A 24,402-nucleotide genomic window follows, 5' to 3' on the forward strand; every position below is an offset into this window, starting at 1 on the left:
CAGAGCTAGTGCCTCAGTCCAACCCTTGCAGCAACACAGTCTGGGTGCCATGGGATGGCACAAGAGGGACCATGCCAATTCCACTGATAATTTTGTAAGCAGTGTATACGGATATGGTACCAATGGATATAAGTTCTCCACTGTTCTGTTGATAGTCCTTGAATCTTGTAGTATCTAGTAGTTCCTGTACAGTTTTCTAACCAGGAGGATGGCTGCGTTGTATTTTTGATTAAACACTCCATCAAAAACCTGAGTTTCTGAAAATGATCAGTTATTGGCTGGATTGCTTTCCTGTCTTTGAACAGGCTTGTCCCATCTGGATCACCAAGCTGACTTCTGGAATCAAACTCTATAACCCAGGGTTAGGTTATAAAGCAGAGATGTGTTTATTCAGAGCAGGGTGCAAAGGGGAATCACTCTTCCTGTCTTGCACACTAGCATGCAGAATTGTTACATAATTCAAAGTCAATCTCATACATATTCAACAAATCTATATGAACTCATCTACATATTCATAGGAAGGAGCTACAAGTTTCTGCTACATGTCCTGCAGATGCTCCAAGCTCTGAACAGTTCCCACTGTCACTCCACCCCTCATAACGAGCTCTGCAGTCACTCCTGCTACAGGTTTTGTAGCTGTTCCAAGTATTGTGATAAGGAAATGAAACAAATTTTTCCCAGGGAAGGTGCACTGTGCCAGGAAGTACAGCCCTGCGGTTGCTCCAACCCCTCCAATGAGTCCAGTGGCTGCTCCAACTTCAGCCACAGGTCCCGTGTTGATTCCAGCTCTGGCAATGAGCTCTGCAGTTGCTCCAACACCTGTAACAGCCCGACAGCTGCTTCAGTTCCTACAGTAAACCCTGTGGCTTTTAAAACCCCTGCAACAATTCCTGGACTTGCAAGCAGATATGCAACATATTAGTATCTGTGCATATATGTTAGCAACTGCATATGTTGTATATTGTTGCAGAACAATGGGAGAAAAGCAAACAACCACACCTGTCATTGACATATGATCAGCTAATCTCGTTTATTCCTTGGCTGCGTGTACCTTTATAATATGGATAATTAGCTCATACATATTGCAAAAGTGGAGCTCATCATTGGTTCCCAATTACATACCATCCCCAAGTATCTTAACAGCTTGTTGTTATCAACTGAAACCTACTCCCTTGCTGAGTTCCCAGAACCATGGCTAGTTTCTCACCATCCCAGGGTATCCTGTTGTTCTTGCTGTCCTTGCAGGTGTTACGGCTGCTTGCTTAGCTGCACTGTGTTTACGACCCTTCTCAGCTAACTAGCTGTAAAAAACACTCTCTACATTTCCCCCGTTTTCTTTTAGGCTGAAAAAGGGTTTGATTTAACGACCGATTAATCATATTTAACAAGCAGTTCAGTTCATTTGTTCAATCAGTGTCATGGTTTAATAATTTTGTAATTTTGCTATCAGTATTCCACATCATAACATCATATAAAGCATGAATAATTTTACTGAATCTGCAACTCACAGAAGAAGACTACATCTCCCAGGGAACAACACGATAGGTCACGGGACCTGGACTCTATATTAACTCTGTCGCAGAACAGACTGACGTCTTTCGAGTTCTGGCGTTCAGGGGAGTGTGTGGGAGCCTTCAGCCGTTCGCCTAGATTCACAGTAGGCCTCTCGGTTACGGGACTCATTCTCTCTCCTATTTTGCTTGATTCGTTAGCTCAATTTTCAATTTTCAATTATATTGTATTATATTGTGTTATCCGGTATTTCGATATAGTATTTAGTAAATAAGTGTGCCTCCTTAGATCGTTGCCGCTGTTTTCTTTTCCTAATTAACTCTTTCTTTTCGGCCTAGGGCCCCTCCGGGGCCCACGGCCCCTGTCACAGACGCAGGTGGATTTTTTCGTTCAAACCGTGACAGATTTTGGTGGAGAATGCAGGCATATTGAGTTGCTGTTTTTTTCTGTGTTTTCTTCTGTTGCTCTTTTAGCTTTTAACAGAGCTACGAGTTTTTTTCCCTGTTAAGGAGCTATCTTAGGTTTGCGATTCTGCACCTGCGAGCTTGACCTTGAAAAGTCCAGGCGGACTGCCAATACTCCGGTATATTTTATAAACATTGTTGAGCTTTGTTTTCTTTTACTTTTTTCTCTCTATTGAAGAAAAAAAAAGGAAAAAAAAAATGTTTTCTCTACTAAATTTGTTTTACCAGGGACTGTGTGCCATTGGTTCCTTTTTTGAGATGCTCCGAACATATTGGGTCATGTTTAAGCTAGCCACTTTTTCTTATGGAGCTATACAATTGTATAATGGATTGAAAGCATGGTTAGCAATGCTCACTTCGTATCTGCGTACAGCTCCAGAGGGAGCAACTAATGCAACTAATTATACAGAAATGGTGATTTTTAAGCGTGCTCCTCTTTCTTTCTATGAATCCTTTATGCAGTTTTTGAATGATCAGTGGGCCACACTCTTAATCTCCCTGATCTTACTGTTGATTATTGTAAAAATCTCACTCAGTATCTGGATTTATAACATCTGGAGGAAGTCTTCCTGTCACGGTTTAAACTAAAAATCCACCTGCGTCCATGACAGGGGCCGTGGGCCCCGGAGGGGCCCTAGGCCGAAAGGAAAGAGTTAATTAGGAAAAGAAAACAGCGGCAACGATCTAAGGAGGCACACTTATTTACTAAATACTATATCGAAATACCGGATAACACAATATAATACAATATAATTGAAAATTGAAAATTGAGCTAACGAATCAAGCAAAATAGGAGAGAGAATGAGTCCCGTAACCGAGAGGCCTACTGTGAATCTAGGCGAACGGCTGAAGGCTCCCACACACTCCCCTGAACGCCAGAACTCGAAAGACGTCAGTCTGTTCTGCGACAGAGTTAATATAGAGTCCAGGTCCCGTGACCTATCGTGTTGTTCCCTGGGAGATGTAGTCTTCTTCTGTGAGTTGCAGATTCAGTAAAATTATTCATGCTTTATATGATGTTATGATGTGGAATACTGATAGCAAAAATTACAAAATTATTAAACCATGACACTTCCCTAGAACCAGAGAACACTGAGTGGCAGGGAGTGTGGAGAGGCTTTGAAGAGATTCTCAAAGGACAGACATCTTCAGTGTTATGGAGCTTCACTCCTGAACACTTGAAGAATCCTGAGAGTTTGATTGCATATTTGAGGCAGGAATGTCGTGGCTCAGGCAGATCTCAGGAGGCACAAATGATTTTGGGCCTAGCTAATGCTTATTGGGCCTTATTCAATACCATTCCTGAGAGGGAAGTTTTTGAAGCTGAGAGAGAGAGTCTCAGGGTCGAGAATGAGAGTCTTAGAGCTGAGGCAGAAAAACTTTGGACTGAGAAGGTAGAGAGAGAAAAAGCTTTTGAAGCTGAGAGAAAGATCTCCTGTACCAATGAGACTCAATCTGGTACGAGAAAGAGAATCTTAGAGCTGATGCAGAAAAACTTTGGGATGAGAAGGTAGAGAGAGAAAAAGCTATTGAAGCTGAGAGAAAAGATCTCCTATATCAAAGAGTCACCTTGTGGTATGAGGGAGAGGCTCTCCGAAATGAGAAAAGCTCCCTGCAATCCCAACTCAACACTCTCCAGTCCGAGCACAACGCCCTCCGGTCCGAGTACAACACTCTCCAGACTGAGCACGATGCCCTCCGGACCGAGCACAATGCCCTCCAGACCGAGCACAACACTCTCCAGTCCAAGGATGACGCCCTCCAGTCTGAGAGCGGCACCCTCCAGGCCAAGCACGATGCCTTCCAACCCAACTGTGACACCCTCCAGACCGAGCACAACACTCTTCAGTCCGAGCATAATGCCGTCCAGTCCGAGCACAACACTCTCCAGACTGACCACAATGCCCTCCGGACCGAGCTCAACACTCTCCAGACTGAGCACACTGCCCTCCAGGCCGAGCATAACGTCCTCCGGTTCAGGTACAACACTCTCCAGTCCAACTACAACAGCCTCCAGACTGAGCTCGGTGCCGTCCAGTTCGAGCGGAACGCTCTCTGAGACCAGCTATGTGCCCTCCGGGGTGAGCTGAATGTATGTAACCAAATACCAGGGGCACATGTAGTCCAATTTGACCAGCCATTGGGGGCACATGTACTCCAATTTGACCAGCCATTGGGGGCACATGTAGTCCAATTTGGCCAGCCACTGGGGGCGCATGTAGTTCAATCTGACCAGCCACCGGGGACACATGTAGTCCAATTGGACCAACTATCAGGGACACCAGATACAATGTTAGTTGCCCCTGTAAGAGGGCAAAATACAAAACGAGTTTCAACTCAGTTAGAGAAAATGCAGAAGGAGTTGGAAGAGCGGAGGGAGTTAGTAGAGCAGGACTCAGGAGAGCAGGGGACTCAGGAGAGCAGGGGGACTCAGAAGACCAGAGGAAGTTGGAGGAGCAGAGGATGTTAGAGGGGTACAAGAAGATGTTAGAGGAGCAGAAGAAGTTAGAGGAGCAGAGGAAGTTTGGAGAGAGGAAAAAGAAGGAGGGTTACCTGGAGAAAATAAGACAAGCGTCAGGGTCTGGGTCAGAGTCAGAAGAGGAGCCAAAAGCCAGATTTTCTTTACGAGAATTTCTTGAGTCCAAACTTAGAGATGGGGCAGCCTCATCAACACAGTTGCCACCATCAACACCTGGGACTCTTGATAGAGCAAAAGGTGAGCAAAGTATAACGACCATTATTGATTGATCGAGATCTAAGAAAGGATTACACACGTCAGCCAAAAGAAAATATGGTCACTTGGTTACTTCGCTGCTGGGACAATGGTGCCAATAGTGCGTGGCTCGATGGCAGTGAAGCTCGCCAACTGGGTAGCATTTCCAGGGACTCACGTGTGGACAGAGGTATTGGCACATGCCAAAATCAGTCCTACACCCTCTGGAAGCGGATGTTGATAGCGGTAAGAGATAGATTCCCCTTTAAACGGGACTTGGAGCCTGAGAGAAAGAAATGGACTGATATAGAGAAAGGTATCCAATTTTTGAGAGAAAATGCTCTGGTGGAAATGATATACAGCCCCCAGTTCAATCGTAACGATTCAAACCAATTACATGATCCTGAAGCAGTCCGCGTTCCACGACAAATGTGGCGTGACTTTACAAAAGCAGCTCCAGAAAAGCATGCCAGTGCACTTGCATTAGTATATGGCAAAGGGGACAGGAAACCCTTTGTGAATGAACTAATTGGCAGGCTTCAGGAACTTGAATTATTTATAAGCGCTACAGAAGTTAATCTGTATACTTCAGCCATTGTCAAAATAGTGGAAAGATTAAACAAAATGGAGCTGCTTTTGTCGTGGAACGCGGACTGCTTCAGGATCATGTAATTGGTTTGGAGCTGTGGTATATGGAGCCTGCTTTGGCAGAGGTGTTGGACTCGATGATCTCTAGAGGTCCCTTCTAGCCCCTACAATTCTGTGATTCTCTGATTCCAGGAGGGATGTGAAGCCGACCACTTCATGGCCCTGCAATTGCCAGCCCGAGCCAGGCACTGTATTGAGCAGCTACTGAAACAGGCAGCAACACCATTCAAATATTTGTTTCACTTTTATTTACAACAAAGAGAAGCTAAATGCATCCAAAATACATTTCAATATGAAATCAAAAAGGCGGGATACTGGTAATGGTTAAAGACACAGCTTCCTTAGTTCCCCTCTGGAGTCCATGAAAGGGAAAGCATGGCCAGGCCTGAAAAACGCACCACACAGTGTGTGTCCTTTGGTGCACCTGTGAGGACGCAATCCAGGCGATTCTGCTGTCCTTTGTGCCTTCCTGCTCAAGCCCTTATCGTTTCTTTTTGCTTTCCTTCTTGGCTTTCTTGCTCAGCTGAGCAGCACTTGCCTTGGGTTTCTTCACTGTCTCCCAAGTCTGATACTCAAAACCCTCCGAGTCCTGCAAGAATCAATTGGGAAACAGTCAGGGAGCTTTCAAACAACTGAAAGGGAAGAGAAACAAGAGAGGATGGGTGGGTGTCAATAAGGGAAAAGCTTAACAGGCAAGAATAAACCTATCCATGAGCTCCAGCACACACGCGTGACCACTGCCTTGATACTAACAGGAACGTTATTCTAGCCATTAAAGTTACCCATGTTCACGTACCTGGTTGTGGACGTGTTCGTGGCCTTGCTGCTGCTGTGCTCTACAACGCCAGCCACAGAAATAAAGAGTGCAGAAAGCTGATCTGTTGAAGACAGAGGAGTGAGCTGTGCTTAACCAACACTGCTTCAGAGCATGCTTACAGTAAGGCACACCTACCTTACAACGGCCATGCAGGAAGCTCCAGACACAGCTCCAGACTGTTTCCATGAAGCATTTCCCAATTGCATTTCACAGCCACTCACGCTCTGCTCCTCGACAACCTGCAACAGAAAAGTCAAAAGATGCAAATCCCATCCCTTGGAGATGTCAGCAGACCATTGCACTCATGGAGCAGCACTCATGGCATTGGGTGAGAAAGCAGACGTGTGCTTACCGAGTGAGCGCTGTTTGCTGCCAGCAGCTGGTAGGAACCCACCTAACTCTAAGTACGAACAGTAACCTATGCCTAACTCTAAAACAGGAACAAAACCTATACCTAACTCTAAAACAGGAACAATCATCTACTCCGAACACTAACACGAACAATAACCTACTCCTAACTAGAAAACACTAACAATAACCTAATCCTAACACTACAACTAAACTTAACATGAAAAACACCAATAAAAACAGGGTTTAGATGGAAGCGGGGGCCTGCAGAGGTCTCAGAGGAGGAGATGATGTTAAATGAAGCCACCCGGCTAATGCCAGGGGCGGGGGCCACTCAGACAGTATGGAGCCCAGCGCCTGGACCAGCGATGCTGCAGCTGAGGTGGTAATGCTGCAGGGCCTGGCACGGTGGTGTGGTGCCAGGCCAGCTGTGCATCGGGCGGATCCACCTCCATGGGCTCATCCTCAGGTGGATCCACCTCCATGGGTTCATCTGGAGGTGGATCCACCTCCATGGGCTCCACGGAGGTGGTCACGCGCCTGGTCCAGGCGCGATGGCAATGGGCTCGCTTGCCTGTCTGCCGCCTGATGGTCCTGGCGGGCCCCCTCCTCCTCTTCCTCGACCCTGCAGTCCCCGGAACCATCTTCCCAGCTAAATGTTGGGTTTCCTCCAGCCTCGCTCTCTTAGGTCGCCACATGGCTGTTAATGGCCGGAGCTCTAAGAGGCGAGTGCGTTGCATGGGGCAGCGGTGACCAAGGTAACAGCTGTGTTCTAACATGGCCCAACAGGGTTCTAACTGCTGGCACTGCTGGCACTGGCGTTCCACATGGCATGAGGAGGGGGCTGGAGGACAGGGCACAGCACGAGAGCCAGAAGGCACTGCCTGTTCCCAGCGGGCAGCCCTTCTCTCTGGCCAGCAAGAGGCTACAGACGAGCTGGTCCTGAGCAAAGGGCCCTCGGCCTCCTTCATCCTCCCCCTTCTTCCACAAGGGAATCTCTTGGTGCTGCCATACGCAGCACGCAGCACCACGTTGATCTGATGGGGCTCCTGAGCTCAGCGCCAACAACAGCAGGCTCCAAAGGGCACCTGACTACGCCTGCCTGCTGGGACACACCAGCTCTGCTCTCCATGTTCCAATCCAGAGCCTCTCCTTGTAACACCTCCGACTCCATTTGCATCCACTCACTCTGATTACGTTCCACGTCCACACATCATGTTGGAACACACACGGGGCCACGCTGCCTCACCGACCCTCAGTGGGGACCCACAGCCATACAGCACCATTAGCACAGCAGAACCGGGCCGTGCTCCGGATGCTGCCGCTTGTCCAACCTCCTTCTCGCTGCCCCCATTCTGCTCAGGCAGCCGGTCCCAGCAACAAACACCAGCACAGAACTGCAGCCCCGACTCGTCCCGCTCACTGACAGCCAGAGCAAGGACATGTTACACACCTTCCTTCAGCTCCACGCACTCGCTGGCACCGCACGCATCGCCTCTGCGTGCCGCAGCACCGCCAGCTCCTCCCCCGACATCCCTCCATGCCCCGCACCGCGGCCCGACCCCGTTGGCAGCGCACAGCCCGCTCCTCCCGGACCCGATCACCTTCCCATGCCGCCATGGCCAGGAACTGCTCCTGCCCGCACCAAGCGCTTCCTGCCCCTCCATCCCCCGCTCCTCCTTTCCCTTCACTTTCCATCCGCACTCAGGACGCAGATCTCAATGGAGGTGGCTGCAGAACATCATCAGTGCAGGCAATCAATGGTTCATGCTGCGCTTCACTGCCTTGTGCTCCTCACTGACTGCTCTGCTGTGCCCTTTCCTAACCCCGCAGGATCATTTGCTTCTGTCTTTAGTGAAAGGGCTCTCCCTCAGGAATCCCAGACCCTGGAGGTTAATGAGAGAGTCCGGGGAATGGGAGATTTCTCTTTAGTCGGGGAGGAGGTGGTCCGTGAGTGTAGAGTGTTTTTTACAGCTAGCTGAGAAGGGTCGTAAACACGGTGCAGTTAATCAAGCAGCCATGCCACCTGCAAGGACAGTGAGATCAACAGGATGCCCTGGGATGGTGAGAAACTAACCATGGTTTTGTGAACTCAGCAAGGGAGCAACTTTCAGGATGATAACAACAAGCTGCAAAGATACTCGGGGATGGTATGTAATTGGGAACCAATGATGAGCTCCACTTTTGCAATATGTATGAGCTAATTATCCGTATTATAAAGGTACACGCAGCCAAGGAATAAACGAGATTAGCTGATCATATGTCAATGAAAGGTGTGGTCGTCTGCTTTTCTCCCGCCGTTCTGCAACAATTGGTGACCCCGACATGGCCTACCAGGAAGGATCGCAGCGGCGAAGGTGTTCGGATCCTTAAGCAGTGGGGATAGCATGCGCCAGGAAAAGAAGTTGCAGGTGCTCTACGTGACCTTACAGAAGGGCCTAGCCGATACGGGCCGACGATGTCCTTTAAGGCTGCAACAGCGTGCTGACAAATAGGTATGGGAAGGCAAGCCATTTATGAATTATTTTCTTGCTTTTTTAAGAAAAGGTGTCAGGTATTTTCTTGCTTTTTGAAAAGAAAGTGTCAGGTTAAGGGGACAGACTTGCAAAAGGAACTCCCTGAGTTATTAGCGTATGGGTATGCTAAAGGGTTATTTCAGAATCCGCATTTAGTGTATGATCTTGCTGAGTGGCGTAAATTTGGAGATGCAATTTTTCAGGGAATATTAGATGGGGAGAAAACAGCTAAAAAATGCGGGAAGTGGTGGCGTGTGGTTTATAATGATTTGTTGCTACATCAGGCAGAAAAGGAAGCGGCAGAACAAGCTAGTGCTGTGCAGGGGAGGAATAAGAATTATAATGAATGGTCAGATTGCCCGGTGTCCCCTGCTTTGTCCACCGTAAAGTTGCCGCCGGCCTCCGAGCCTGCGTTGCCGGTGGCTGCGGAGTCGAGTGCCCCATCTCCGTCTCCCAGCACGTCTGTATCAGACGAGCCGCCTGCATCGACCATGGCGCTACAGCCGGCCCCCTAGACACCCCTTTGCAATGAGCCGCTCCCTGGGGCACAGAGTGCCCTGGCGGAGGCCTTCGCGCGGGAGCGGGTGGGGCTTGGGCTGCACTGGTGCGGGCTTGTTTAGAGGCGGGAGACGGTGAGGCGTTGGAAGCGGTGCGACAGGCGGTGCTGTCGGTGGGGTATTAGCCTAATGCTCCAGGCGGGACACAGGCTGCTATCAGTGCTTTAGATTGGAAGTTGTTGTCACAATTGCGGTCTAAGGTCAGTCAGTTTGGAGTTAAAAGTGAGCCAGCGAGACAGATACTGGATTATATCTGGAGTACTCAGGTTTTGTTGTGTCATGGTTTAATAATTTTGTAATTTTTGCTATCAGTATTCCACATCATAACATCATATAAAGCATGAATAATTTTACTGAATCTGCTACTTACAGAAGAAGACTACATCTCCCAGGGAACAACACGATAGGTCACGGGACCTGGACTCTATATTAACTCTGTCGCAGAACAGACTGATGTCTTTCGAGTTCTGGCGTTCAGGGGAGTGTGTGGGAGCCTTCAGCCGTTCGCCTAGATTCACAGTAGGCCTCTCGGTTACGGGACTCATTCTCTCTCCTATTTTGCTTGATTCGTTAGCTCAATTTTCAATTTTCAATTATATTGTATTATATTGTGTTATCCTGTATTTCAATATAGTATTTAGTAAATAAGTGTGCCTCCTTAGATCGTTGCCGCTGTTTTCTTTTCCTAATTAACTTTTTCCTTTCGGCCTAGGGCCCCTCCGGGGCCCACGGCCCCTGTCACGGACGCAGGTGAATTTTTAGTTCAAACCGTGACAACAGTGAAGAAAGCTCCAGAACAACTCAGCTACTTTATTCACCCCCTTCTCTTTCCACTACAGAAGATTCTCAGAAAACCTCCAAGAGCCACCTTACTGCTCTGCTGACCCTTCTCTGGGATGCATGAGTGCGCTCAGAAATGACTGAGAGCAACACATGCACACAGACACACAGCAGATCCCTACACAACCACTTCTCCACTAGGAAACAGCATCAAAAAGCAGCTGGTGGGAAGAGTAGAAGTGGAAAGCGGGCATGGTGAGAGAAGTGCTTTGGGCAGCAAGGAAAGGCCATCTGAAGCTCCTGGGTTAAGTCCCTTCTGCAGAGGGTGTCAGTGATGCCGTCTCCTTTGCAAACTCTTCCTGCATGGAGAGAAGCATTGGTCTCCCTCATCCCTGGGCTATCCAGCATCCTGGGAGTCTCTCCTGCTGGGGGTTTTCCCATGAGAAATGAGGCACCAGCCCTGAGAGAAACTCTTCCTGCAGGAGATGCACTCCTAGTAGCTACCTGTCCTGTGGACTGCAATGTTTAATGAGGACTGAGCTTTGCATGAAGTTCTTCTGGGAGTGTGAGGAGCTCTCTGCTAGGCACAAAGCCCTTCTCACACTCAAGGCTTCCTGCCATTTCAGCTCACTGGTGCAGACATTCTGGTAACACAGCAGATGGGATTCTCTGAGGGAGAGAAAAGACAAGTTCCCAGGCATTTCCCTGCATGCAGGCCTGGCCAAAATGTTCTAAAATGTCCAACAGAAGCTATGGTCTCTCTCCTGTGTGCATATGCTGGTGCAGCTTCAATTCAGAACTCCCTTTGAAGCTCTTACCACACTCAGGACACTCACAGGGTCTCTTTTTCCTGTGGATGCTCTGATGCAGCGTCAGCTCAGAACGCCTTTTAAAGTTCTTCCCACACTCAGGACACTTATAGGGTCGCTCTCCTGTGTGGATGCGCTGGTGCATCTTCAATTCAGCACGCCTTTTGAAGCTCTTCCCACACTCAGGACACTTATAGGGTCGCTCTCCTGTGTGGATGCGCTGGTGCATCTTCAATTCAGCACGCCTTTTAAAGCTCTTCCCACACTCAGGACACTTATAGGGTCGCTCTCCTGTGTGGATGCACTGGTGCATCTTCAATTCAGCACGCCTTTTGAAGCTCTTCCCACACTCAGGACACTTATAGGGTCTCTCTCCTGTGTGGATGCGCTGGTGGAGCTTCAAATCAGAACTGCTTATGAAGCTCTTCCCACACTCAGGACACTTATAGGGTTTCTATCCTGTGTGGATGCGCTGGTGGAGCTTCAAATCAGAACTGCTTATGAAGCTCTTCCCACACTCAGAGCACTTATATGGTCTCTCTCCTGTGTGGACACGCTGGTGCACCTTCAGTTCAGAGCTGCTTTTGAAGCTCTTCCCACACTCAGAGCACTTGCAGGGTCTCTCTCCTGTGTGGATGCGCTGGTGGCGCTTCAAATCAGAACTGCTTATGAAGCTCTTCCCACACTCAGGACACTTATAGGGTTTCTCTCCTGTATGGATGTGCTGGTGGAGCTTCAAATCAGAACTGCTTATGAAGCTCTTCCCACACTCAGAGCACTTATATGGTCTCTCTCCTGTGTGGATGTGCTGGTGGAGTTTCAAATGAGAACTGATTATGAAGCTCTTCTCACACTCAGGACACTTATATGGTCTCTCTCCTGTGTGGACACGCTGGTGCATCTTCAGTTCAGAGTTGCTTTTGAAGCTCTTCCCACACTCAGGACACTGAAAGGGTTTCTCTCCTGTGTGGATGTGCTGGTGGCGCTTCAAATGTGAACTGCTTATGAAGCTCTTCCCACACTCAGAGCACTTATATGGTCTCTCTCCTGTGTGGACACGCTGGTGCACCTTCAGCTCAGAGCTGCTGTTGAAGCTCTTCCCACACTCAGGACACTGAAATGGTTTCTCTCCTGTGTGGATGAGCTGATGGATGGTGAGGTGGGTTCTCCATTTGAAGTTCTTCCCACACTCAGAGCACTTATATGGTCTCTCTCCTGTGTGGACACGCTGGTGCACCTTCAGTTCAGAGCTGCTTTTGAAGCTCTTCCCACACTCAGTGCACTTAAATGGTCTCTCTCCTGTGTGGACATGATGGTGGATGGTGAGGCTGGAACTGGTTTTGAAGCTCTTCCCACACTCAAGGCACTTACACGGTCGCTCTCCTGTGTGGACATGTTGGTGTATTTTGAGGTTAGAACTATCCTTAAAGCTCTTCCCACACTCAGGGCACTTACATGGTTGGTCTCCTGTGTGGACACGTTGGTGTATTTTGAGTTTAGAAATACCTTTCAAGCTCTTCCCATACTCAAGGCACTTGTACAGTCTCTCTCTTCTGTGGATACACTGGTGGGAAGTGAGGCTCCCACTGTCCGTAAAAGTCTTTCCACAGTCACAGCACTCAAAGGCTCTCTCTCCTGTGTACATGCACTGCTGGCCAGTGGGGTGGAGTCTCCATTTCATGCTCTCTGCAGAATCACAGAACTCGTAATGCCTCTTTGCTGAGTGCGTGCACTGGTGGCTAGTGATGCTGGAATCCAGTTTAAAGCTTTTCTCACACTCAGTGCATGGATTCTGCTTTTTCATCTGGCACACATCCTTGCTCCTGGTTTCCTCAGGCTGCTTTGGACCTATGTTGAAGTCCACTGGGTTCCTCAGTGTCATTCCCAGATGCTTTCCCAGGGGCTTCTTGATGTGCTCACCCTGACCTTGCTGCAGGACTTCCTGGACATCCCTTCTGATTTCTTCCTCAGAGATGCAATTCCGCTGCATTTCCGCTACACAATTTCTCTGCGGAACCTCCTTTGTATTTCTGATCCCATCAGCTGCTGGATGACAGAGGAAATGCAGCAATAGCACACGGTGCCCAAAATAAAACACAGGCAGAGAAGGCTCTTACAGCCCCAACATTCCCCTTCCCTCCACCACCTCACCTGGGCTGAGGTCTCCTGGCATGGCCTCAGGGCTATGCACATCTGGGATCCAGGGGTCTTCCCCTCTTTCAAGCAGGGAGATCACCACGGGCTTGGGGGCTGGAAGTGGAGCTTCAGGGAGAGAAACAGGGAACAAGAGAGCATTTCCCTCATGCTGGCACAGTGCCTGTTCAACAGTTCCACTCTGTGCCCCTCCCCAAGGAGAAACCACCATTTAGGTCTAAATGACACTGTGCCTACAGCTTCCCTTGGAGCAAAGAATGTTTTGACATCTCTGAACATTGTGAAGGGATATTTTTTCTTTCAAATTAACTTTACAACAGCTTATTTGTTTTCTTACAGTCTACCAGTGGTCAAGGCATCAAAATGTTGATGGCAATTGCATGGAAAATCCTCAATTCCATAGCAGTAACCAGGGATTCATCTGTGAGCTGGAGCTGGTGGCACCAAGCAACACACAACACAAGGGCTGGTTTTCTCCCTCCTGGCTGATGCCTGCTTGCCAGCACTGACTCTGTGGCTTTGATCAGAGTGCCGTGCATACTAATCCCTTCTGAAACTCATGCTTTTCAGTATCTCCTTTCTTGCTGGCACTGTGGTGTGAGTCAATATGTAGCTGCATGGTGTTTATTCAAGGCCCGGCTTGCAGAGGCTCATTCTGCACAGCCAAAGGTGCCCTAACGAGGAGGAAAGGCAGACAAGCTCTCACCCAGCGAGGCCACACACTGGTATGTCTCCAACATCACGTCCCGGTAGAGCTCTCGTTGGACAGGGTCCAGCAGCGCCCACTCCTCCCTGCTGAAATACACGGCCACCTCCTCAAAGCTCACGGGCTCCTGCAAACAAAGAGGCTCCTTGCTGGGAACAGCCAAGGCCCAGGCAAGCAGCTCGCACAGAACAGAACCTCACACCCCAGCTGCTTTTCTGTCCCCAGCACACACAAGCTGTCTGAGGGCACCTCCCTCTACCCCTGCATTCACATCCCTGGCCCCTTGGCCTCTCCTGCCTGCTTCCCCAACCCCTACCTCAACTGGATGTGCTGCGGCCATTTGCTGCTCTCCTGCAGGCTGGGATGATCACGGCTGGAAGGCAGAAGTTGAACTGGAGCCTGCAGAGAGAAGAGAAATGGCAGGGGAGCTGTGAGGGAATGCAGCAGTCCCAGTCCCAGCTCAGCCCTTCTGCAGGGCACTGCCTGGCCTTGCAGAGGAAGACAATGAGCTGCAGCACAGGAAACAGTCTGGCTCAAAGAGATGAACCGTCACAAAGCTGTCTCAGACTGGGAGGCTCAAACAACTGGTAGCTGACACTTAGTTCAACAGCTGAGACTGAGAGGGGACTTAAGACAAAGCACGGCAAGGAGGCAGTCATCTTACCCCAAAAGAGGGAGCAGCCCAAGTGCCCCTCCAGCTCTGCTGCACAGCAGCGGGCTGCACCACAGGACCTGCCCTCGAGCAGGGCTGTTTCTGCAGCTCACACCTGCACAGAGATCCCTTGCAGTTTGACATCAAGACTCCTTCTCAATACAGATCTTCTGTAAGACACCCATGGTTACTTTGGAGCTTTCATGTATTCTCTAAGGTTCTGTCTTAGAGGGATCGTGCACGTATGATTCCTTCCACACAAAGCCTTGACCAAGCTTGGGACTAGGAGAGGATCCAGCCACATCCTAGCTCCTTACCTCTGTGGTCTGAAGACATGAGAAAAAAAGGGGAACTACTCTGAGCCTCGTGACTCAATGGGAGGGCCTCCTGTAGGTGTGTGCGTAACCCTACCCTCCATGCAGTAAATAACCAAGTGTATCCAGCCACCTCCGATCCTGTTGTGTCACTGTTAAATCACTACAGCATATCCCTATTATATCAACCAATATAGTCCTGCTTCTCCCTTAGGAGTGTATGCTGTGTTTGGATCCACTTGTGACCAATGGGCAAAGTCTGCAGGATGGCAAGAAGGGAAACAAACCAACGACAAGAGACATGAAGCGCGTCCCAAATTCTTCTGTGAATGTTCTCGTGGCAACTGCTGTAGTTGAGTGGCAAGCAGAGGTCACTGGGGGCAGTAATAGGATGCAAAATGGGAAAGGTGTTATCAGCATCGTGTCGGGTTTGGAAGTGACATATGAAGCAAAGGAGAACTGCACCGATCCTCCCAGAATCAAAAGCGACTGATATAGCACAATATTTCTGCTGCACTACGCGGTGCAAGTTGTGCAGGTAATGCTTATTCACACAATAAACGAAGACCTCCCCGAGTCGCCTACAGTCCTTTAGGCCACACATCCTCTACCTGTAGGGTTTGGCTCCAAACAGATGCAAAACTGCACCCATAGCACTAATTAAAGGCACTGCCTCTACACAGTTAAGGCAAACAGAGGCAGCAGAATGACGGCTTATTGCCTGCCCTAGCTGCAGTTAAGGAAACTGATGAGTGATACAGGAGGAATGGGAAAGGGGAGTTTCATTGGAGGTCTGAGTGGTGAAGGAAGTTGAGGACATACAACAAGGACAGCCTGTGCCAACTGGGGCATCTTTTGATTGACTGCAAGCACGCCTAAAGGGGACGGCTACTCAGGAAAGAGATGCAGAAATACTGTTAGAAAATGGTATGGCCATCCAACCATCCAGCAGGAGGTGCAGAAAAGCACCTGGTTCATGGAAGAACACCGTGAATGCAGCCCCCAACACACAATCACAGAAAGCCTCAGCACAGATGGCAGCTGCCAGCAGAGCAGCCTGCTGGAGCACCACCTCCACAGATCCATGAGGGAACACCTGGTGGCAAATGGATTAAATCCTCTGGCAGATGTCCGTACATCCTCTCAGGAGTGGAAGTAGCCCTGGGCTTGCTGAAATCAAGCAAGCCCTCAGAAAAGGGTTGGGAAAAGTACTCTGTAAAGGTGACTGATGTAGTTCTCAAAACCACCTACTGCTGATGTTACCTAAAAGTGGTGATGGCTCACATTCCTCGGGTAAGGAAGTGCAAAACGGCGAGGAGTCAACTGGATGGTACACACTTCTCAAATAAATAGGATGGCTTACTTAAACACAACAATAAATCAACAAAACATCCAACCACACGGAGATTATTTTTCCATGTCCTGAGAAGAGAGAGTATCTGACAGCACTGCAGCCAAACCAGCCTGTGACGGTCACAGCCACCACCAGCCGATGCTGTGCTGGGAATTTTAACTGAACCGTGAGGGCATCTTATCGAATAGTATCAGCACTAAATGGAAGAATTAAGGCAATAAACAACCACGTGGTTACAACAGCCTTGTTAAGCAGTTGTTAGAGCACTCCAGGACACCTGCATGATATCGATAAATACATTCCTCTCTCCCTCTTCAGCTGAGCACGCAGACTGCGCCCACTGCCAGGGGACGCTCTCAGCACCTCGTGCCCTTTGCAGAAGGCAGCCTGGGCTGTGCTTTACTGACCTGCTGCTGCTCGGCTGTGTTCTCAACACGTGCTCCAGTCAGCCCACAGGCTGCCAGCTTCTCATTGTCTGTTCCAGAGCCCAGTGCCGGAGCTGCTGCAGATGCTGAACGTGCTCAGGGCCCGCAGCTGTGTGCTCAAGGCATCTGCAGCTGCCGGGACAGCCTGAACAAAAGCCTTGCCAGGGGTTTGCACAACCCCAGCTGAGCCATCAGGCAAGCGCTCAGCAAACAAAAGGTAACGCAATTTCAAGGGTCGCCAGAGGCACGTGTTGCCTGCAGGGTCCCCGAAGAGAAGCTGGGGGCTGCCGGGCAGGAGGAGCAGGGCGAGTGCAAATTTCCACTTGGAGGCTTCACATTAAGACACTCCAAAGGAGGCATCGGGGGGTTTAAAGCTTCCATCAATCCACGCGTGCAGAGCTGCAGAGCGAGGCCGTCTCGTGTCTCCCGTGGCCCAGAGGAAGAACTGCAGTCCCAGCTGTGCTGTGTTACAGAGATCCAACTGGGCAGCAGAGCACGCTGACCTCCTCTGCTCCCTTCCTCACTGTCCCAGCTCCCAGCCCGTTCCCGTGCCCCTCGGAGCCCAGCCCGGGCTGCATGAACTGCTGCCCTGGTTGCAGCCCATCTGGGCCAGCAAACCTGCTGCGCTGAGCGGGAGCTGGAGCCGGGACCAGGGTCCCGCCTGGGGTACGGCAGGGCGGGTTCCGCCCCGTCCGGGGCCGCTCCCCGCTCCTCTCCCGGTGCTGCTGGCAGGGGGCAGGAAGCGTGCGCTCCTCTGCACGAGCCACGAAGGGCACCTACCTGGTGCAGGTAGCCGGGCTCCACGGAGTCGCGTAGAGCAGAGGACGCCGAGTGCCCTCAGCCCGGAGCTGGCCGCAGGACGGCCTTGGTGCACCTCCTGCCACCGCGGTGCTGCCCGGATGGCTTCCAGCCAGGCTCTCGCCTCTTCCGCACAGGCTCAGGAAGGCAGGAATTCCCGCAGCGAGCAGGCCCCGAGCCGGCTGCCAGGCGCTCGGCAGTTTCACAGCTCGTTCTCATGGCACATCTGCACCCGGGGGAGGGGGGAAAGGGGGAAGGGATGGGTGTTTGTGTTACGCTAATGAAGCATCGCTTTCTGCCGGCTCTCTTTGCTTCCTTCGCTGGGGACATTCGCACACCCCTGTGCTCAGGCATCTCTACCTTGCTGTCCTGGCGTTCCTTTCACTCCTCTCCCCCACGAGAATGTCCCAGCAAGAGGCAATCTCCGGTACAGCACCAGAGGACATTCTGTGTTGAACAGAACTCTTGCAATGGAACCGAGCTGTGGGTAGGAGCTTTACCCAGAAGCTGCTGTAAGAATACGACTTTCCCCAGATCCTTGTCTAAGGGTCCTAATAAGTCTTCTGTGCAGCGATACCTTGTGGTTCTGTGTGGGTTTGTGGTCCGTATGGCTGGCCATACCTACCCTTGAGTTGCACCGGGCAATGTACTTGGGGGTGACCTCACTGGAAGGAAAGCAGTGTGCAAACTGCAGTGGGAAATTGCATTTAGGAAAGCAGGATATTGAGGTTCGTTTTCTGGTGGATATGGGTGCTTCTTACTACCCATAGATGGTTTTGTAACAGTAGTAGATGCTACTGCCCAACGAGAAAAGGTTTCCTTTTTTGGATTAATTAAACATAAGCTAAGAAAACAAGCAGGAATACAGAAATTCTTGTACCTGCTGGGTTACTCTGGCAAGAAATTGAATAAAACTGGAGCTAAGAGTGCAACGATATTGACTGATTAAAAACTGTAACTCTGGCTTTAACACAAACTGGGCAAAACAATGTTGTACCCCCAGGAGTTACAGCAGTCTCAAATATGATACACTTAGTGGTGTGGGCATCAGGGCCAAAAATGAAGCCCTAAATAGAAGTTAAAAGCAAGAGTTTGCCTAGTTAGGGTAAAGCGGTGCCCTTTGAGGGTATGGGACTGTAGAAGGATAAAAGAAATAATAGGTAACTTTTTGGAGTTTGGATTCCAATTTTGATAGCAAGTGCTGTAGTTTGGTGCAAGACTTGAGGGCAAGTACTAGAATAGTTGAATGGATACACTCAGTGGTGGCAAAGCCATGCACTTTATTAACCTAGTTAAGGAACAAAAAGATGGAGTTTACCTTCTGGATTTGAAGGATGTCTCTTCTGCCTGGTTTGGCCAAAGGAAGCCCAAGGTTATTTGCCTTTGAATAGGAAAGCCCTGATATGGGGAGAAGAGTGTCAGTTAACCTGGACAGTGTTACCCAGGGTTGTGAGAACAGCTTAATGATGGTCAACTCATGAGCCTGAGATCTGGGATCCTCTATTCTAGGGTGGAACTTTACTGCAGCACGTGGCTGCCACAGCAACAAAAGGACTGTGTACAATAGACTGAGAGTTTGCTGAGTTTCTTGGTTTACAGAAAGCACAAATAACTCAACAGCAAGTGACATATTTGGGAAATGAGATTACAGCTGGACTTTGAACCTTAAGGACTGCCAGGAAATAAGTCATCTGCCAAACCCCTGAGCTGCAAATTGCCAAGGAAGTGAGTAAGGGATGGCCAGGGTGCCTGAGGGCGGTGGCTGCACTGGTGCTTGTGGGAATACAAGAAAAGCTGTTCAGAGCAGCAGCTGTGGAGCAAGATAAACGGCATGAGAACCAAGGACACCTCTGCAAGGAGAAGAAGGGGCTCACAGCTCTGATTGGATATGTGCCTGCATGGACAGTTGAAAAGTGTTTTGTAGAATGCTTTGTTGACATGCAAAGGTGTTTGGGAAAGTTGTAAGGGCGGATGGGAAAGTTAGAAAATAACACCTTGTGAAGGTATATAAGGGATGTGAGAACTTGTAATAAACAATTTGGATCATTCACATCTGAGTCCGTGCCTCAAACGCTGCAGAAAGATATGCGTAAATTTTATTTTTGATAATGAAATGTGAACTTCGGTCTAGAAAGGCAGCCTCGTCTTCCTTCTTTTGATGCTTTCTCAGGTTCACAGTCATCTAGAGGACTTGATAACCGGATTACGTACAGTACAGACTGCTGTAGAAGAATATCAACATCAGCAGGTATCTCAATGACTTCTGCAAAGAACTGGTTTAGTCTTTTTATTTCTTGTGTGCGGGTAATTGATTGGAAAGATTGGGTGTGCTGTAAAGTACAAATAAACTGACAAAATTGGTTTCAGGGCAAGACACCTTCAAGGGTAAAGGTTGTAAATCTCCACCTTTCACTGTTGCCATTTCTATCTTTGCAGTAGTATGAAAATGTTTGTGTTAATCAGCATGATTCTTTTGATGGATAGGATGGACAATGTCAGCAGGAGGGAGATGTGTGGTTCAGATCTGGGAGGGGAAACCTGGATGTGAGAAATGTATTTTATCTTCAGAGCTTTGTCATAGTTTCCACCTGAGCTCATTAGGTTCTTTTTCCATTTGTGAATATGTGTTGGTACTTTACTGCCCCGCAGGGGGCTGAGGTAAGGAAAGAACAACTAGGTGAAGTAATGCTGTGCAGTCAGTGGCAGGCAGCTGGGAAGCAGCTGGTGCACATGCATGGCTTAGCATCTTGTGTAACCTTGGAATATTCTTTAATTAGTTTGCTGTTGGAAAATTAAGCTGCTATAGGGAGAATAAGAAGGATCTAGTGGAAGGGAAAAGCTGTTGATTATCTGCACCAGAAAAGTCTGAGTTCTTTTCCAGGTTCCTTTTCTGTCATCTTCTTTTGGTGATATACCAATTAGAAGGTTTTTAGCATTTTTAACACTTCTGTATTTTACCCATACATTGTCACATACGGAGAATCGACATTTAACATATCCTGTAAAGACACACGAGGAAGTTTTATGAGTTTGTTGTATAAGCCTTTAAGGTCAGGTTTTTATGTCCTTCTGTAGGCCAGGGATGTCTCATCTTTTTTTAAAATGTGCTATTCAAAGCATGTAGGCAACTTTCATTCTTTACAAAGAGAACTGAAAAAGCAAACTTGTTTACACACAAATGCATCTGTGATGCAAATCTTTGCTCCTTTGTGTAAAAGGATAAGTAACATTGCTGTTCTGAAAACATTTTCTTGCTCTGAGGAGATCTGCAGTTATTTCACAGTCAGTGAGTGTAGGGAATTTTAAGTGGTGGGCACAGTTATAAATGTAGTCATTTTTGTATCATTATGAAATCTGGAGAATTTTATGAAGAAAACTGTGGGTTAATGTTGTATGTGTGTCTTCTTATCTCCAAACGATGTAACCTCATTTTATTGTATAGAGAGCATTCACTTTTTCCACTAGCATTAAGTGCTATTCTTGACGGTGCTTCTCAACCCATCTTTTATAAACTCAGTGTAACATTCACTATAGATCCTTAGTGGTGAGAGCTTAGCCCTGCCTCCATTTGAGTTACTAGTTTGTAATGCAGTTTATGTGCAGTGTTGTCTCTCTGGTTATCTTGGCATTCCCTTTGTCATTGTTGTTTCCATAGATACAAAATCAGAATATGTTGGCTATGACATCCAGAGGCTCACGCATGACGTGCGAGGAAGATCGAAAGTCGAGAGCCCACCTTGAAGACCATATTGCTAAACTGAGTAGGGAAAATGCTGAGCTTTTAGAAGAAGTGAGCCCAGAAAACAGTCCCTAACACCTAGCCAATACCCAGAGCAACGCTGACATTTTCTTGAGTTCTTACATACTCTGATTTTATATCCCTGCTACTCAGGCCCTGAGTACTATTGTGATTTGGGAGTCATGAAGGAATTGAATAAAAGCCAAGAGTATATCTCAGAGTTGTGCTGTCACGGTTTAAACTAAAAATCCACCTGTGTCCATGACAGGGGCCATGGGCCCCACAGGGGCCCAAGGCAGAAAGGAAAAAAGTTAATTAGGAAAAGAAAACAGCGGCAACCATCTAAGGAGGCACACTTATTTACTAAATTACTATATTGAAATACAGGATAACACAATATAATACAATATAATTGAAAATTGAGCTAACGAATCAAGCAAAATAGGAGAGAGAATGAGTCCCGTAACCGAGAGGCCTACTGTGAATCTAGGCAAAACGGTGAAGGCTCCCACACACTCCCCTGAACGCCAGAACTTGAAAGACCTCAGTCTAGCCTGCGACAGAGTTATTAAAGTGTCCAGGTCCCGTGACCCATCTATCTCTGACCATGTTGCTCTCTGGGAGATGTAGTCTTCTTCTGTAAGTAGCAGATTCAGTAAAATTATTCATGCTTTATATGATGTTATGATGTGGAATACTGATAGCAAAATTACAAAATTATTAAACCATGACATGTGCTATCAGAAAGATGGTGTGGTTTGATACCAGTTGAGCACATGGAGCAACGCAGCAGTTCCTGTGTTCTTTATTTGATTTCCTTCTGGTTATTGTCTGACCCCTTGATTTACAAGCAGGATTAAAACAACCCTTATTTTCAGTGCAGTGTATGGAGGAACTGCTGCGTGTTTTCAGAATAACAGGAGCTTAAAACCCTTGCAGAATAAATAAGGTGCAAATGCAAACTACAGAACTAGTTGCCAGCTCTCCTGTGGTTTGTCTGAAAAAACACCACAAGGAACAGCAACTAAATTAGTAAACACCCACAAATAAGATATACACAAATAAGTAATGACTGAGAAGACACTGGTGAATTCCAGAAAAGCAGACTCTTCCACAAGAGCCTGCTGGTCATTGGAATGAATGCTGTAGAGTGTGCAGTGTTCTCCAGGGCTGTGGCTACCTGTGCAAGCTGACCTATTAGCAGAGGAACTGCAGAAGCTGTTCTCTAGCATCTTTTTTCCAGCTATTTGGGACGAAGCCCAATAAGGGGGCAGAGGAGCATTTGCTTCAGCAGGGGCGTTAATTGGTATCCCTAGGTCTTGGCCCTCTTGTGTGAAGCCTGAAGTGATTTAAATGTTTACAAGAATCCTGTGCCTCAGTGTTCTGCTGAATGTGGCAAAGGGATGGATATGTGCTATCTGCAGTTGCTATGTGTACTGTCCTGTGCTGAGTGTATCATGTATTTTTGTTTGTTTGTTTTTTGAAAGTGTGAGAATGAAAGAAAGCGGGTGAAGAAGCTGATAGAATTGAAACTGAACTGCAGAAGGAATGTGACAGGTATGGTTCACTAGTACTTGAAAGAGAGCTCATGTAGGTTAGAAGTCAGGCTTTAAGGAACTTGAATGTAAAAGTAGGTGTGTTTAACTCTGAACAAATTCAGATCTCACATCAGTTCTTGCAAGACAGTTCTGGTACATGAGCCTATGATTTTCGGTAGCTGCCATAAGAAGAGCAAATGTAGGCTGACTTGCACTTCTGGGAGGGAAGTCTTTTTTTCCTCTGTTGAGGTGAAATTTGGACCCTCCAGGTGATCTATTGCATTGAAATGCTGTTTTTTCTTATTAACTTTTGGCCTGTTGAGCATGTTAAAAATGAAGCAAGCCATAGCTATGCTTTTCTTGTACAAGCGTGACAAATAGATACCTAGTTGCTTTGCTTATTTTCTTGACTGATTTGTTGTGCAGGTTCAAGAGGCTTCTGAAGAAAGCTGTGAAAAAACTAAAGATGCATGAAGCCAAAGAAAGAGACTCCCAATTTAATTTCCAGGGAGAAATGAAGAACAGGTATTCTGAAATAGTGAATGAAGATGACAAATTAAGAACACAGGCAAGTTCTTGTTGTTTCTTTTTGGGTTTTTTGGTGGGTTTTTTTTTGGTTTTTTTTTGTTTGTTTGTTTGTTTTCTTTTTTTTTGTTTTTTTTTTTTTTTGTTTTTTTTGGTTTTTTTGTTTGTTTGGGTCATGTTAATTTCTAGAGACTTGTAATATTCTTTTCAGTAGGTATGGAAAAGTTATATTTCTGGGAGAGAAAATTGGCTTCACAGTTGACCTTGGAAACTACTGAAACATCTCATATTTTGTACATACTCTTGCAACCAGACACTGGATTTGACCTAGAGAGAAAATACCTTCCTTTACCACTGCTGTGGAAGCTGCTTTACACAATTAGCATTCTGCCAGAGTCACTGCTGCTGTTCCTAGAGTTATTTTGAAGCAGGGAGCCCTTGAGAATCCAGCTGTTGCTTCACAGCTCTTCCAATTTCCCTGAATAGACAGAAACCCATTGCCATGTGCCATTTGCATATTCAAACATAATTACATGTGTAGTAGGAGCCGTAGTATTTGCTTGGTCTGGGGATCTTGTCTGGAAAAGGCTGATGGATGGAAGTACTGAAAATCCTTTTCTGCTTCCATCGAAGATGTGTTTCCATGAACGAAAGAGGGTTTAGCCAGGGAAAGTTAAGACATCCCTGGCAGTTAATGTTAAGGCTGAAACTTTCATATATATATATGGGCATGTAATAACAGGATGCGGAGAAATGGCTGTAAACTTGAAAGTAGGTAGATTTAGACTAGATATTAGGAAGAAACTCTTTACTTCCTAATGTAAGGGTGGTGAGACTCTGGAACAGGTTGCTTAGAGATGTTGTGCATAGCCCCCATCTTGCAGGCATTCAGAGCCAGTCCGGATGGGGCTCTGAGGAACCTGGTCTAGAGGGAGCTGTCCCTGCCTATAGAAGGGAGATTGGAACTGGGTGATCTTAGAAGGTCCCTTCCAGCCCAAACCATTCTGTGTTTCTAAAACCTGGAATTTCTTTA

General features: G+C 47.8%; 1 long non-coding RNA gene and 1 pseudogene across 2 annotated transcripts; one reads left to right on the top strand and one right to left on the bottom strand.

Annotated features, from left to right (window-relative positions):
* Nucleotides 1-10,365: 10,365 nt before the first annotated feature.
* LOC146755012 (uncharacterized) lies at nucleotides 10,366-17,786 on the bottom strand (annotated as a pseudogene). The gene is made up of 5 exons (XR_014938496.1): nucleotides 17,703-17,786; nucleotides 17,025-17,053; nucleotides 14,025-14,173; nucleotides 13,359-13,426; nucleotides 10,366-13,268 (listed from the first exon to the last, which is right to left on the bottom strand). The product of XR_014938496.1 is annotated as an uncharacterized LOC146755012 (transcript).
* A 432-nt stretch (nucleotides 17,787-18,218) lies between these two features.
* On the top strand, nucleotides 18,219-23,407 carry LOC146755013 (uncharacterized). The gene is made up of 3 exons (XR_014938547.1): nucleotides 18,219-19,815; nucleotides 21,223-22,863; nucleotides 23,271-23,407. It is a non-coding gene; the product is annotated as an uncharacterized LOC146755013 (long non-coding RNA).
* The last annotated feature ends 995 nt before the right edge of the window (nucleotides 23,408-24,402 follow it).

Source organism: Coturnix japonica, chromosome 37 (assembly GCF_054131305.1).
Source record: "Coturnix japonica strain WE chromosome 37, WE-NBRP24, whole genome shotgun sequence".
Lineage (NCBI taxonomy): Eukaryota > Metazoa > Chordata > Aves > Galliformes > Phasianidae > Coturnix > Coturnix japonica.